We start from the raw sequence: 8,121 nt of genomic DNA, 5'->3' as shown, positions 1-8,121 counted from the left end.
GCAATAGCCAGCCTGCTATTGGCTAGTTCAAATTGCAATAGCCAATAGCAAACTGGCTACTGCACACACCTCCCCCCAACACCTGACAGCCGGACTGTGTCTTCTCCGATGCCCACTGCCTCTGCCAATACAGGCGGGGGAGAGCAGTGGGATCAGAGGTGACAGACTGCAGCGGGGAGGAGAGCGGCAGAGTCGGTGGTGTTGGCGGCTGAGCTGAATTGCAGGGGGGGCGACGACGACGACGACAACAACACACTGTCTGAGCAGAGTTACGGCGGTGGGGGGGGTCACATCTGAGCAGAGTTCCAGTGGCGCTGGAGGGTGGAGAATGGCTGAGCTGAATCAACTAATCGTAATTGACTAATCGATAACAAGAATCGTTCACAACAATTCTCATTATCGATTTAATTGTTGCAGCCCTATTTAGAAGATTTTTAAAGTGACTTTCTGGGCAAAACCTGTTTTTCCTTTTAGTTTTAGATTAGGAAAGGGTTATATGCTCTGTCAAATTTTTACTACTATCTGTATCCCCATAGATTCCCTTAGCACTGGTCACCATTGTCACTGAAAAAAAACAAAAAAGTGATGGGAAATCCAAAATTTTAGAACTATCCTCAGAACAAGTGGTAAAGGGGACATCTTCTATGGGGACATCTGGTCTGGCAACAACTGTCTAGGGAATATGGGAACTTTCCTCTGACCTCCTTTTAGTCTCAGGGACAGGAAATTAAAGGAAATAGTGGTGCGGTTGATTGCACTGCAAGGGGTAAGTGCATTGGGGTGCCATTCAAATGAATGGCACGCAATGCACCTCCCGCACTGTAATAGCACGGGAGGTGTGTTGTACGGTCCTGTGTGTTAATTGCATGGAGGTGGTATGAACGAGGGGGGGTCAGGGGCCATTAGGATTGTTTGGCTAAGATTGCTTTTTTTTTTTTGACTGAAGTTGAAACTACCAGTCTGGACTTCTCTTCCTCTGGCAATAAAAATACATGGCGGATTTCTTTATTGAATGATACCGCATGATCTATTGAATTTTATTTGTCAGAAGAAAATAGATGACAATCAAATGTAAACGTGATTTCATCCGAGGCTTCACTAGGATTATTGTTTAAAGAAGTGTTTTATTCTCCTAATCTTGGTGGCTACAGGATAATCTGACAACAGAATGTCAAGCCAAAGGGATCAGGAGTGGTCTGAGCATGATGATTGTGTGTGTGTGTGTGTGTGTGTGTGTGCCTGTATCTAGCAGAATATAATATTGTTAGTACAATTCCCCATAATTCCACTGTTTTCAAGTTCTACGGTTGCCAAGGACCCGACAGAGTGTAGTGGGGGACGCAGCCATCTGACAGACCCGCAAATGTTGAATGCTGAACATCCCTTTGGGGGCGTAGTTCTGCAAAAGAGCGAAGGTCATCAGCGGCTGCCAGGGTGCTAAGTATTAGGCATCTTCTTTTGCAGGCAACAGTTTCCATTCCTGGATAGTGACCTTCATAGAAAGTCCCTTTTAAAATGCTTTTCTGTTGTGCTCTTACTGAATACATGTTCTCAACTCCCATCCAAATTCTGTGCGTTGCCCCTGATTTTCCATTATGTAGAACACATATGGGGAAAACAGATACAAGTCAGTGACTCCTTCATTGTAGTTTTGTGGGAAGGACAGAGACACTCTCCAAAGATCAGCCACACAAAGACCAGCGTAAGGGAAGTCAAAAATGTATTTGAATGAAGTAAATACAAAAGCAAAAATCAATGAATTCCAAAATGAGATATGCAACATGTACACCACCATGAATTTCTCCCACACCAACGCCTCTCACGCGTTTCACTACCTTGGCTTAATCATAGAGGTACCTCCCTCTCTGATACTCACCTCTTCAGTGCTCCCCTGCCACTCTTTCCTCAAGTACAGTTGCCACCAATATACCTGCCATTAGCTGTTGTGCTGAGCCTATAAGAAGTGAAATTTCAAGTGACTCTACTCGGGCGCTATGTCTGCACACTGCATTGCGGGAGGAGGTCCCCCCATACCAATAGGCACGGTGTATGTTGCATTGGTTGCGGGCCGAGGAAGCAGTGGTGAAGGATTCCTGGAGAGGTGAATATTATTGGGGTGAGGGTTGGGCAACACAGACATTGCCACTGTGCCCCGATTGGGTAAGGTAACAGTTTGGGAAATTTACGAAAACAGGAGCAGACAAAATCTGGAGCAGCAACCAATCAGCTTCTCTCTTTCATTTTCAAATCTTAACTGACCAAACTGAAGAGAGAAGCTGATTGGTTGCCATGCACAGCTGCTCCAGATTTTCTCTGCTCCAGTTTTGATGATTCCCCCTCAGTGTCTTTTTAAAAGTAGATGTCGAACAGAAGTTCAGCACATACAAACAAGAGGTCTGACTTTGGAAAACAATAACCTTCTATGTCTGATTGTAATGATTTGTTCATGTAATAAATGTTTCGCTGGAAGCTACTTTTGAGCACGATTAGGATTCAGCTGTGCTGTGGAAATTGAAGTACATTGTTTTCTTTTCTGTCTCTCCCCCCACCCACCAAAAGCAGCACAAATTGTTTTATCTTGGAGATGTTCATTCATAATCCAAAGGACAGATTGAGGCAATGTTACAGCCTTAGGAGACATTTAATTATTTTGTGAATGTGGGCCATCAAGAGTATCACAACAAAAGAAATTTCACTTCCAGAGATTGCCAGTTGCATGCTGTCGACAGATTTTATTTATGTGGCTCACCGCTTTACAGTCATAAACAAAGGTATAGACTCTAACAGCAACCGTTATTGTATATTGAACGGATCCTAGGAGGATTGGATTGCAACAACATTTCTCTTAATCATTATTAAAAGGACACATGGGATGCTTTATTTTTCAACAGGTATTGCAACACCAGAGCACAAAATCAGAGCGGTTGTCTGCCATCAGTTGTCCAGGAGCCACATGGGACAGTTAGGTATCTTTGATGTTCCTTGGGGTAGATTCCCAGCAGGCAGAAGGTGTGGTGTGTTTGTATAATAGCCATACAGTGTTGTGGACACCTGAACCATCACACCTATATTAGCTTGTTGGACATTCTGTTCCAAAAACAGGGGCATTAAAGAAGGACTTGTATTAACCCTTGCAGTGGGGCTACCCCCACACTGCTAAGGTTAAGTGCTTGTTTTCCTCTAGGTGCTAAAAGAAAGTTATACTCACCTGAACTGCTGAGCCAGCTCGCTGCTTCTCCAGTTACTAGGGATGCACCGATATCGATACTAGTATTGGTGCTGATCCTAAGTATTTGGGCGAGTACTTGTACTCGCCCATATGTTCCAATGCCTAGCCCGATACCCTAGCCTCCGGTATCAGAAAACCGGGCAAGGAGTCATTACACACTGCCCCGGCTTCCTGTTTGGCCGGGCAGCCGGCTCCATGCTTGACCAAGGGGAGCATGGAGCCGGCTCCCTGGCCAATCAGGAAGCAGGACAGCGTGTAATGACTTACCTCCTAGCTTCCTGATTGGCCGGAAAGCTGGCCGGCGAGTCATTACCCGCCCCCCGACTTTCTGATTGATCAGAAAGCCGGCTTCATGTTCCCTCGTCACTTGGTGATGAGGGAGCATGGAGACGGCTTTCTGATCAATCAGAAAGTGGCGGGGCAGGTAATAATTTGCCGGCCGGCTTCCTTAATGGGACTTCCAGTATCGGTATTCGGTATCGGCGAGTACAGCAAGAAAAATATCCATATGGACTTTGTGGAGTTGATTTACTTAAGGCGTTTAGGCTATTCACTTTGCAAGGGAATTTGCACTTAGCAGGGGAAGTTTGTCCTTAGTTTAGTGAATGAGGTGAAGCTCTGCTGTCTTCCATCACCCAAATATGTTCAAGAAAAAAAATGCAGTTTTTTATTTTATTTTCCTTGCACATGATTGGGTATTCTTTGCAACGTTAACAGCCTATTTGCCCTTAGCAAATCAACCCCTATGACTCGAGCTGTAACCTAGTAGTACATTTGTTGCATGATCTGTCTCTGCTCCTGCTTAGCATTTGCTTTGCAAAATAATTGATAAATGTCCCTCGATCTGTTTTACCATGCAAACTCTAGCAATCATTATATACATAGGAGGACATTTATCAGTTCTGTCGCAAGGCAAAGCAATGCAAAACCGGAGCAGAGAGACAGATTATGTGACAAATTAGGTTACAGGTTGAGTCATAAATTCCTCCCTCAACTGCTCCAAGGGCTGGCTCACACCATCTGCGTTCAGGCTGCGCTGGGCGAGCGTAAGACAAGGCAATTTGCCTTGTCCTGGATGGAGACTGGGGTTCTGGTTGTGTGCGCTTAAAAAAAAAATGCAGTACTTGTTTTAAGCGCACCACAGTGAGAGGTGGTACAACCGCAGCATTCTGCGGTGAGCCCATAGGTACAGGGGTGTGGAAATTTTTGAAAAAACTACTTGTCCAAGGACTAAAGCGGGGGCCGAATCTACTTGTCCCTCATGACAATCTACTTGTCCTGATACAAAAAAAAATATTTTAACCAAAACCGTATTTAGCGGTGCTAAGAAGCGCCCTTTCTCATTGGTCAGTGCTGTCAGGTGACTGCGCTGACCAACGAGTGCTTAAAATTTGCGAGCGAAATTCAGAATACATGGAACAGGTACAGATAGTACATCCGTACTGGTGGAAGGGAAGGACCGTTTGCTGAAAGTTAAGTATAGCGGGAGGGAGATTTGTGCGGGTAATTCCATTTTCCCAAATTACTTGGGAAAGTGAATTTACCCTTTAGGGTTGGTGCAGACTTGGGGATTCCCGGGACCAGCGATCGTGTGTGGTTGCATACAGCGGTTGCATCCACATGCATGGGGTTACATCTGCGTGACAATCGCTGAAAAAAAGGTAGCTGTACCTATTTTCACGACATGCACCACGCAGTGTTTTCAACTATGATCCTGTGTGATTGCCCAGGCGGTATTGCAGCAGGTAAACGCGCAATCTGCTTGGCATGACTCGGGTGCCATTAGAAAATAATGGCACTGACAGCACGATCGGCAGTGGTGTGCGATTCCGTGACCACCCAGCCATCCGCTCGACTTTGTGCACGATGACCGGGCAGTCACGGATCGCACACTACTACCGATTGTGCTGCCAGTGCCATTATTTTCTAATGGCACCTAGTCGTGCCAGGCAGATTGCGCGTTTTCCTACTGCAATACAGCCCTGCCCGTGCGGTTGCACACGATTGCAGTTGAAAACATTGCGTGTTTATTCGCATGCAGATGGGGGCAGCGGGGCTGGTTTTGATTTTTTTATTTACTTTGTAAACATTTTTCATTTGTTTTATTATTTTTACTTTATCGCCTTTTTTTATTTTTTAAATTTTTATTTAGTTACATTTTTAATTATTATACAGGAACGAGCAGCGGCTGCCGAGGACAGAGGCTATGGGAGGTGACAGAGCCTGTCACTACTCCACGCCCCTGCTCTGTCCCCGCCCCCCCGCTCTCAACACTTCACGCTCTGTCCCCGCTCTTAACGCTTCACACGCTGTCAGGAGTGCCAATGGTTTGGTGGAATCTCACTGGCAGGAAATGGCCTGAAGCGTCCAAAGGCAGAGGTACAAAAGGGTTAATCCAAAGAGAAGTCAAGTCCAATCCGAGTCGAGGCAGGCAGCAAAGGTTCAGGGGCGAAAGGCAGTCTAATCCGGGCGCCAGTGGTTCTGCCAGGCTCGAGGGAGACCCATACCCTGCGCCGTGCCTGCACTAGCTGCTGTGCGGTTGAGCATGGCTGCTGGTGTAAGCAAGCCCTGAAGCATTACTGTTACAAGATAAAACCTGACCCCGGCCACTTCTTAACCACTTCCCGGCCGGCCGTTTTTTTACAAACGCTCTCTAGATATGAGCGGGCGTCTTTATGTCGATATTTGAAAACAGGCAGTGATGCTCATGTTACATATCGTCATGAATGTCGGAATGAGAGCAATAGTTCTAGTGCTATCAATCACTGATAACACTAAACTGATGAGCGGTAAAAGCTTTTAAAGCGTCGCCTATGGTCAATTTTGGGTATGGTAGTTTTTTGCGGGTGCGCGCAATTTTAAAGCATGACATGTTTGGTGTCTATTTACCCGACGTGACCCCGTCTTTTATATCTTATCAAAAATATGGGTAATAATCATTGTTTCCTAATATAATGGAAAAAAAAACTTTTTTTTTCCAAACATTTTCAATCATTTTTCCTTAATATAGTAAAAAATAAAACCCCCCAGTGATGATTAAATACCACCAAAAGAAAGCTCTATCTGTCCCCAAAAATTGTATAAAATTCATTTTAGTGCAGCGTTGCATGACGGAATAAACGTCAATCAAAGTACCGCAGCGCTGAATACCGAAAAATGGCCTGGCCAGGAAGGGGGTCTAAACACCTGGTCTTGAAGTGGTTAATTGTGCGACTGTTTAAAGTAAATTTCTGTCTCATCTTCAGTAATACATCTGTGTCAGGACTTTGGGAACTGTCGCACCTGGCTGCCTAGGAATACAGATCCACATGTCTGTCACAGAGACATTTTTGATGGAGAGGTAGCCTGATTTGTAACTAATTGTGTCCCTAATTTGCATGATAAATGTCCCCCATAGTATTGGAAAAAAAATCATTGTAATATTTAAGAAAATTGAGGAAAAAATAAATATTATTTGGCAATGCTTGTTTCTGAATCCTCCAGATTTTTGGAACACTTATGTGCAGTTCTTGGCAGACTAATGAACATCTCCACTAGCTCCCTTTGTTGTGACAAGCTGGAAAAAGCTTGGAGCATTCTTTCTACAGCCTGTAGATGTTCAGACGGGCCAGAGTCAGTTAACATTTGTGCCACACCAGAAAATACAAGGAAAAAAACATTTAAATTTCCCCGCGCCTTTCCCTCGCCTGTTTCGCAGAGATAGCTTGTGAATGTATGTTATCAGTTACTTAACAAGTGAGAGGCGCTGTCATTAGAGTACTGAGAGTCCAACGTGTTTCTAGAAGTGTTGTTATTTTTTAACTGGTTTCTTTATTTTCAAATCGGCTCCAGTCTTCTAAAGTGGCCCCGAGGGAGTTGAAAACTTTCTCTGCTGAAATAGAGTTTAGTTATGAGACTGCCTAATCTAGACTTATCATTTTTGTTATTCTATTATCTTTTTTTTGTTTTTTAAGCAGCAGCATAATACTGTACAAAATAACTGAGACGAATGTATTACAGATGTATTATTTGTATGTACCCAAGGGGATATATTATAGATATACTGTATAAGTTGCATGTCTTCTACAAAGAAAAAACAGCAGAAGTCTGTAAAGTCGGGATATAAAATCTCTGAATGTGATGGTCGCTTTTTACTTTCAGGCCCAATTCTGATACATAACAGAAAAGTGATCTGGCTGTATGTGGCCATCCCACCTGTTGCATACCCAACTAAGGTATAAGAGACCTCTTTCACACGGGCGGTCTGATCGGGCACGCTTGTCAGTTTTTCAGGCAGATCTGATCGGACGCCCAATTCTTGTCTATGGGCAGCTGGGTTACCCCCAACTCCAGCCAGGTCTGGAAAAACAAACAGAACAGTTTTCCGTTTCCACGGACCTGATTGTGCCGGTTCGGGGTAATCTGATCTAAACGGACACAAGTTTGTTTACATCCGATTCCCCATAGACCAACATGGCGGTCCAGTTATTTCAGGTTTCTGGATGGACGCGGATGTCACAGCACTGTCATCCGATCTGTACTGCTCCGTTGCATGGATCCCCTCCTGGGCAGCCCGCATGAAAGGGGCCTAATGTTGGTCATACACTGGTAGATTTTTGTACAAACGTTCATATGAAAAATCTCAGAACAGTATATAAAAGAAACATACAGTACAAAAGAGAAAACATAAAAATGTTAAATTACATCGAAAATAAAAGTAAAAATGACCATTGTTGAAAATACATGCCTGCTGAAAATGGACTATAGTTTTTCTTTTCTCTTTCTCTTCTAGCACCTTTATGCAAAATCGGTTTCTTAAATACTAAACCAACCCCCATGTCAGAACACCTCAGTCCACTTATTAAAAAAAAACAAACCTGTGGAGAAAAGTAAAGGTGACGTCACTATTCTTC

The 8,121-nt window shown here is 44.1% G+C and overlaps 1 protein-coding gene across 1 annotated transcript in view; it reads left to right on the top strand.

Annotated features, from left to right (window-relative positions):
• The window catches only part of TMX4 (thioredoxin related transmembrane protein 4), a 46,744-nt gene that overhangs the window by 11,261 nt on the left and 27,362 nt on the right, over positions 1-8,121 (top strand). The gene's annotated exons all lie outside the window — the stretch shown is intronic.

Source organism: Nanorana parkeri, unplaced genomic scaffold (genome assembly GCF_000935625.1).
Source record: "Nanorana parkeri isolate BGI_ZX_2015 unplaced genomic scaffold, ASM93562v1 scaffold28, whole genome shotgun sequence".
NCBI lineage: Eukaryota > Metazoa > Chordata > Amphibia > Anura > Dicroglossidae > Nanorana > Nanorana parkeri.
This window is presented reverse-complemented; position numbering and strand designations above follow the sequence as displayed.